Raw genomic sequence first — 8,114 nt, 5'->3', positions numbered from 1 at the left:
GCTCTGGTCTCTGTCTCTTTGTATCTCTCATTAAAAAATAAATTCTATAGAAAAAGATTATAACATTACAGTATATAGTTCCACACTACACTTAGCACCAAAGTTCTGTATCCCCATCATCCCACTTCCCAAAGATAACCACCGTTGTTCTCAAAAAATTTTATAAATACCTTGCTAGCTTTATTTTTTCTTGCAAGTTCACATGTAACAAATCTCTAGATTCCACATATGAGTGAAACCATCAGGTATTTATTTACCTTTGATCTCTTTTTTATTTCACTAGTCTCATCTATTTTATTCCCCAAAAAAATACAATATTTTTTCTGGACACTATTATTTTTTTTACTGCAGATTAGTATTCTATGGAATATACATCCCATAAATTCTTTAGCCAGTTAGTGGGCATTTAGGCTGTTTTCATTTTTTGACGATTGTGAATAATGCAGCTATGAACACAGGTTTGGATACATCCCTTCAAATTAGGGTTCTCATATCCTATGAATAAATGCCTAAGTGTGGTATTGCTAGATCATACGGTAATCTCATTTTTATTTGTTAGGGATTCTGCATACAGTTTTCCAAAGGTGCTATACCAGTTTGCATTCCCACTGGCAATGTAGTAGAGTTCCTTTTTCCCCACAATCTTGCCAACATCTGTCATTTCCTGTTTTGTTGATGGAAGCCATTCTCACAGTGAAGAATTTCTTCATATGTCTATGGGTCATATGTATCTCATCTCTTCTTTAGAAAACTAGTTCTTTGGCCTACTTTTTATTGGGATTTTTTTTCTTTTGTAGAGCTGTTACAGTTCTTTATAGATGTTTTATATCAGTCACTTGTCACATGTGCAATATGAAAATTTCTTCTCCCATTTAGTGTCAACTCTGTCATTAACATCAACAATTATGTCTGTTGAACCTTTACAATACAGCAGATACCTGTGCTAAACACATCCCATTCTCATTAAATCTTTGCAACTACCACCTGGAGTATATTTTTTATTGTCACCCTCATTTTACAAGTAAAACTAATGTTCAGGGAAGTTAAAGTTCAGGTTTGTAAATTTCAAAGCTGATATATTTATGAATTTTATAAGTTTTATGAATTCTACAACTAAGAATGTGCTTGTAAGTGAACTTCCATTTCTGTAGAGTTCAAAGTTGTTATCAGTGCTCAAGGGAGAAAGTCGTGTCTTCCTTATCTTTTCGTGAGATTGCTGGGTTGAATAAAGGCTTAGAAAGCTTGAACACTAGATTCAGGCAAGTCTACAGTTAAACGTACTGCCACATAACTAATATGGGATGAGCTCCAATATATTTACATATACGTGAGCTCTTTGGACAGAATAGATGAGATCATCATTTGGTGTGTAAAACATCATTTATTTCTGGCTAAACAAGAAAATTGGCTTATGATGGATGCTCTGAACAAAACTAATGACTGGCATATAAAAAGGGTTTGGTGAGGTGTGGCGCTGTGGAAAGTGTTGAGGAATGGTAGGTGATAAATTAGTGTTTCAACTATTGTGACATGTCTATTACATTCTGGATAATGATCCCCTAGGCATGCTAGGGGAGTACTAGCTAAGTATTGTCAATTGGTCAGTTGTGCCCCTGGGACAATGGTTGTATTACACCAGCCAAGGTGAGTGAAATGAGCAACTTGAATTATCCAGCTTCTAGGGAAGGTTTGAAACAAAACTATGACAATAAGCAATCAGTATTGCTAACCATGAATAGCTACTGGTAATTCCCTTCAGAGCACAGGATAGTTGAGTGCTAAGGTCTCCTCAAGAGTATCATGAATGGACACATTTGGATAGCTACTGTTTGAATATTGTGGGACATGAGTCCTCCAAAGAACTTTCTGCTCACAGTAAAAAGAAGTGTCTTTATACACAGGCTTCATTTGTTAATTGCCCCAGGTTTATTTCTGGAGTTCAGTGCCTGCATGACAAATCCAGTGCTCCCATTAGACACTTTTTACCCTTTTTCTTCCTTTTTTTTTTATAGATACAGAGAAATTGAGAATGAAGGGGGATAGGGAGTATGTGAGATACCTGTAGCACTGCCCTGCTGCTTGTGAAGCTTCACCCCCACTGCAAGTGAAGATGGGGACTTGAACCAAGGTTCTTGGGCATGGTAATATGTATGCTCTACAAGGTGCACCACCACAAGGCCCCCATTTTCTTTAAGAACAGAAAATTTTGGTTCTTTTTTTTTATTTCATGAATCTACTGTTTTATCAGAGTTCATTAAGTGATTTTAATCTCCAGTGATTTTTTTTTTCAGGGCTTTTCAAAAATGACCAGGAGACATAAGTTGTCACCATTATTATTTATTTTGATTTTTTATTAATATGGATTTGAAAGTTAATAGTTTACAATACAGTTGTTGGCACATGGATACAGTTTCTGATATTACCATGATAGGTGTCTGCAAGAACACCCCTCAACTTAGGTCCTTTTCCATCATGTACCAAGACTGGAAAGCCCCCCCATACACACCTCCCCACATACACCTCTATCTCTGTCCTTCTTTCTTAGAGTCCTTTGGTTTGGTGCAATACACCAAACGCCGTCCAAGTTTTACTTTGTGTTTTCTCTTTCTTGGATCTTAAATTATGCTCATGAGTGGGGCCATCCCATATTCACCCTTCTCTTTCTAGCTTATCTCATTTAACGTGATTTCCTCAAGCTCTATCCAAGTTGAGGTAAGAAGGTAACATAATTTTTAATAGCTAGTAATACTCCATTGTTTATATATACCAAAACTTTCTTAGCCACTCATCTGTTGTTTCCAAGTTTGGTCTACTATAAATTGTGCTGCACAGATCTCTTTGGATGGATGCATTTGTTTGCTTAGGATAGATCCCCAGGAATGGAATTGCTGAGTCATGATATGGATTCATTTCTAGTTTCCTGGGAGTTCTCCAGACTGCTCTCCAGAAGGGATGGACCAATTTACCATTACTATTTATCTTATCTAAGCCTCCTATTTAAGGTCTAAGTGCTTTGCAACAAGAAGAAAAGGGGGCTGGGTGGTGGCACACCTAGTTGAGCACACATGTTACAGTGCTCAAGGACTCAGGTTCAAGTCCCCCACCCCAACCTGCAAAGGGAAAGCTTCACAAGTGGTGAAGCAGGGCTGCAGGTGTCTATCTCCCCTCCTATCTCGATTTCTGGCTGTCTCCATCCAATAAATAAATAAATATTTTTTTTAAAAAAAAGTTTTACTTAAGCTGTTATTCTGTCATAAAGGACCCTCTAAAGTGCCCAGAAGTCTGTTAAATTTCCTATTGATTCCTCTTAATTCTATTTGCAATTTTTAATCTTTGTTTAATATTCCAATGTGAGGGGGGGAAATTGCAATATGTAAATGTTATGCAAATTTCCCATTTCTCTTGCCTACTGAAAGAATTATATGTAAGAGAGTTATTAAACCATCTGGTCTTTTCCCCTAATTCTCTCTATTGTTGAAGTTGAAGAAGCAACTACATTGCTACAAATGTGGTAATTCGGGGCAAAAAGTAGCAGCATAATTAAAAGAATCTTGAATTTCACAGCAAATTATGTCATTCTGAAACTTGGAATGATTCTAAATATTTGCCCTCAACTCCCACTCAGGGTTCAAATTTGACCTCAGTGGATTGACCTTCCAGTAAGGAATCCTAGGACATGTTGTGCAATATTGATTTGTTCTTTTCTAAAGAAATGCCCCATAATGAAAAGAGTTGCTGGTTTGGTTTTTTGTTTTTAATTTATTTATTTAAATTTTTTCTGGAGTTCACAGTTTGACAGTAACCAATAAATACCCACAAGAAGTAAATTACATAAATATTTCTACACATGTACATAATATGTTACCAACAAAATGCCCTTATATAAGCAAAATTTTTTTTGCATTACTTTGAGTATCTTTTACTTATGGTTTTTATGTTTCAAAAATCACAGCTACTGGTCCACTAGGGAGAGACAGAAAAGGGCTGAGAGTATAGATTGACCTGTCAATGCCCATGCTCAGTGGAGAAGCAATTAAAGAAGCCAGAACTCCTACCTTCTACTCCCCAAAAACAACCTTGACCCATACTCCCAGCAGGGGAGAAGTGATAGGATGAAGATAAGAGGGCTCTGAACCCCAGTTCCATCAGCACCCAGAGAGACAGAAGGAAAAGGAGAGGGACATATGGAGGTAGTTATGTTGTCATGAGTGGCTTGGAGGGGAAGAGAGGATTAAATCAGAAAAAAATAAATGGAGGAAACTGTGTATAAATATGGAGAGATAGTTGTAGAGATGATGGTTGGCCCATATCTACAACCTTAGGGGAACTGTGATGGGTTGCAGTGGGGAGAGTGAAGAATCAGAATTCTGGCTGTGGGAATGATATGGATTAAAACCCCTGTTGACATGTAATTCTGTAATATAAAAATTAATTAATTAAAAATAATAATGTGAAAAAAATCACAAAGTGGTCTGGGAGGTGGCACAGTGGATAAAGCCTTAGACTCACAAGCATGAGGTCCTGAGTTCAGTCCCTGGAAGTACCAGAGTGATATCTGTTTCTCTTTATCTCTCTTATCTTCCTCATAAATTAAAAAAACAATTTTTAAGTCACAACTAAAATACAATTACTGGGAGTGGGCAGTACAGCAGCGGGTTAAGCGCACATGGCGCAAAGCGCAAAGACCGATGTAAGGATCCCCATTGAGTCCCTGGCTCCCACCTGCCTGGGAGTCGTTTCACAGGCAGTGAAGCAGGTCTGCAGGTGTCTATCTTTCTCTTTCCCCTTCTCTGTCTTCCCCGCCTCTCTCCATTTCTCTCTGTTCTATCCAACAATGAGGACATCAATAACAACAACAATAATAACTACAACAATAGAGCAGCAAGGACAACAAAAGGGAATAAATAAATATTAAAAATACAAGTATTACTGAAGAATATTACATATAATATCACTGTTATCTCCTTTTTTCTTTTTTACCACTCCCATCCAAAAGATCTGTGTCCCCATCCCCACTCCATAGATATCACAATAGTTCTCCCACAATCTTAGATATAGGTTGATATTTTTTTCACATTTGTATGTTTAATTCTTTGTATTCCATATGTGAGTGAAACCATTCTGTAGTTGTCCTTTAACTACTTATTTGCTTCACTAGCATAATCTCCACCAGTTTCATCCACTTTATCCCAAAGAGCACAATGTTATATTTTGTTAAATTTGTTTATTTATTTATTGGATAAAGACAGAAATTGAGAAAGGAGGGGGATATAGAAAGAGAGAGAGAGAGAGACCTGCAGCCTTGCTTCACCAATAGCAAAGCTTCCCCCCTGCAGGTGGGGACAGGGGACTCAAACCTGGGTCCTTACACCTTGTAACATGTACATTCAACCAGGTATTCCAATACCTGGCCTCTCACAATGTCACATTTTCCCCCCTTTCGTTGCCCCTGTTGTTGTAGCCTTGTTGTGGTTATTATTGTTGTTGATGTTGTTTGTTGTTGGATAAGGACAGAGAGAAATTGAGAGAGGAGGGGAAGACAGAGAGGGGGAGAGAAAGATATAGACACCTGCAGACCAGCTTCACCATTTGTGAAGCGACTCCCCTGCAGGTGGGGAGCCGGGGGCTCAAATTGGGATCCTTCCGCCGGGTCCTTGTGCTTTGTGCCACCTGTGCTTTACTGGCTGTATGAGATCTTTATAGATGTTTAGTATCAAAGCTGGATTTTCTATTTATCCTTATGGAATTTTCTTTTCATGTATAAAAGCTTTTTAATTTGATATTGTCTATATTTGCTCAATCTTGTTTTTGTTTCCCTTGCATACAGTGAAGTCTCCAAATACATCTTCAGTTTTAATATCATAAAATGTTTCACCTATATGTTCTATGTATTTTATACTTTTAGGCATAATATCCAGATCTCTGATCCATTTTGAGCTAATTTTGTTGTACGGTGTTAACAGGTGGTCTGGTTTCAATTTTCTAAATGTGGCTGACCTGGACTATTCTTTTTATAAAGGAAAAATGGTGACATGCTCCGGCAGAGCTCTAAATTCTTGGTGTTTGGCTTCAGTCCCATGCCCTTTCTCACACATGCACCAACACTTACCTGAGGCTGTGGCATTTCCACAGATGTATCAGTTGTAGTTGGTGAATTTCATTAAGTTCAATAGTTGAAGATATTTGATGCTTTGGAGAAGACTCTGTCTGGTAGCTGCTATTCTATATTCACAGCTCCTGGAAGTCTCCAGCTCAATGAGTTCTTGATAGATGTTTTGATTATCAGCCACTTGTCTAAAGTGTAGTATTCAAATATGTTTTCCTATTTGCTGTATTTCCTGTTTATCCTTTTGGTACTTTCTTTTGATGTGTAGAAGATTTTCAATTTGATATAGTCCCATTTGTTCATTCTTGTTTTTATTTCCCTTGCCCATAGGGTAGAATCTCAAAATAAATCTTTAATGTTAAGGTGCTGAAATGTTTCACCCATATATTCTTCTATGTATTATAGTTTCAGGTCTAATATCCAGATCTTTGATCCATTTTGAGTTAATTTTGGTGCTCTAGTTTGATTTTTTTACATGTGGCTGTCCAATTCACCCAACACTATATATTAAAGATACTTTCTTTTCCCCATTGGGCAGTTTGGTCCTCTTTATTGTTTATAATGTGCCTATACATGTGTGTGTTTAGTACTGGGTTCCCTATCTTGTTCCATTAGTCCATATGTCTGTTTTTGTGCTGATACAACACTGTTTAAATACTATTTCTTTGAGGGCAGGGGTGGATAGCATAATGGTAATGCAAAGAAGCTCTCATGCCTGGAGCTCCGAAGTCCTAGATTCAATCCCCTACATCACCACAATCCTGAGCGGATCAGTGCTATGGTGATGATGATGATGGTGATGGTGATGAGGATTATGATAACAATAATAAAACAAATACTATTGCTTTGTAACATACACTGAAGTCAGAAATTGTGATGCTTCTATTTTTCTTTGTTTCCCTCAGGTGTTATCTTCCTGTTGTTGTATTTTATACTTTCACATGAATTTTTGGATAAGCTGTTCAATTTCCTTAAAATATGTCATTGGGATTTTAATTGCATTGAACCTATAGATTGCTTTTGGCAGGATTGCTATTTTAATGATACTTATTCTTCCAGTCCATGAAGAGGGGATGGTTTTCCATTTCTTTATGTCATCTTCTGTTTATTTTAACTATGTATAATAGTTTTCATTAAAATGGTCCTTTACAGGGGCCAGGTGGTGGCACACTTGGTTGAGCACACATGTTATGATGCATAAGGACCCAGTTTCAAGCCCCTAATCCCCACCTGCAGGGGGAAAGCTTTGCAAATGTTGAAGCAGGAATGAAGGTGTCTGTCTCTCTCTCCCTCTCTATCACCCCCTTCTCTTTCATTTTCTGGCTATCTCAGTTCAATAAATATAGGGTTTTTTTCTATTTTTGTTTTACTTTTATTTTTATTCATTTTATATGTGTGTGAAAGAGTGGCATACACAAAAGCACTTCTCCATCGTAAATGGTTCCTGGGATCGAACCTGGGACCTCATAAGTGCAAGACAAATGTTTCACCCACTGAGCCATCTATCTATTAGCAGATGATGAATTCTAATATTTGTTTCAACACTACAGTCACCATTTACATAACGTCATATTATGATTAATGCAATTTGTATAGTAATGTCTAACAGGGTTATATTTTGTTTTAATTTCTTTATTGGAGAATTGTTTTACATTCGACAGTAAATACAATAGTTTCCACATGCATAACATTTCTCAGTTTTCCATATAACAATACAACCCCCACTAGGTCCTTTATCATCCTTTTTGTACCTGTATTCTACCTCCCCTCTGCCCCACAAACCCCAGAGTCTTTTATTTTGGTGTAATATACCAATTCCAGTTGAGGTTCTACTTGTGTTTTCTCTTCTGATCTTGTTTTTGAACTTCTGTCTGAGAGTGAGTTCATCCCATATTCATCTTTCTGTTTCTAACAGGGTTATATTAACGTGGTGTAAATTTTAAAAAAAAATGCTTCAGCCATGATTGGTGTTTAAGCAACATAAGTAGTTGGCACTGAATTCTTCAGC

This window comes from Erinaceus europaeus, chromosome 10, assembly GCF_950295315.1.
Source record: "Erinaceus europaeus chromosome 10, mEriEur2.1, whole genome shotgun sequence".
In the NCBI taxonomy this organism is placed as follows: Eukaryota; Metazoa; Chordata; class Mammalia; order Eulipotyphla; family Erinaceidae; genus Erinaceus; species Erinaceus europaeus.
This window is presented reverse-complemented; position numbering follows the sequence as displayed.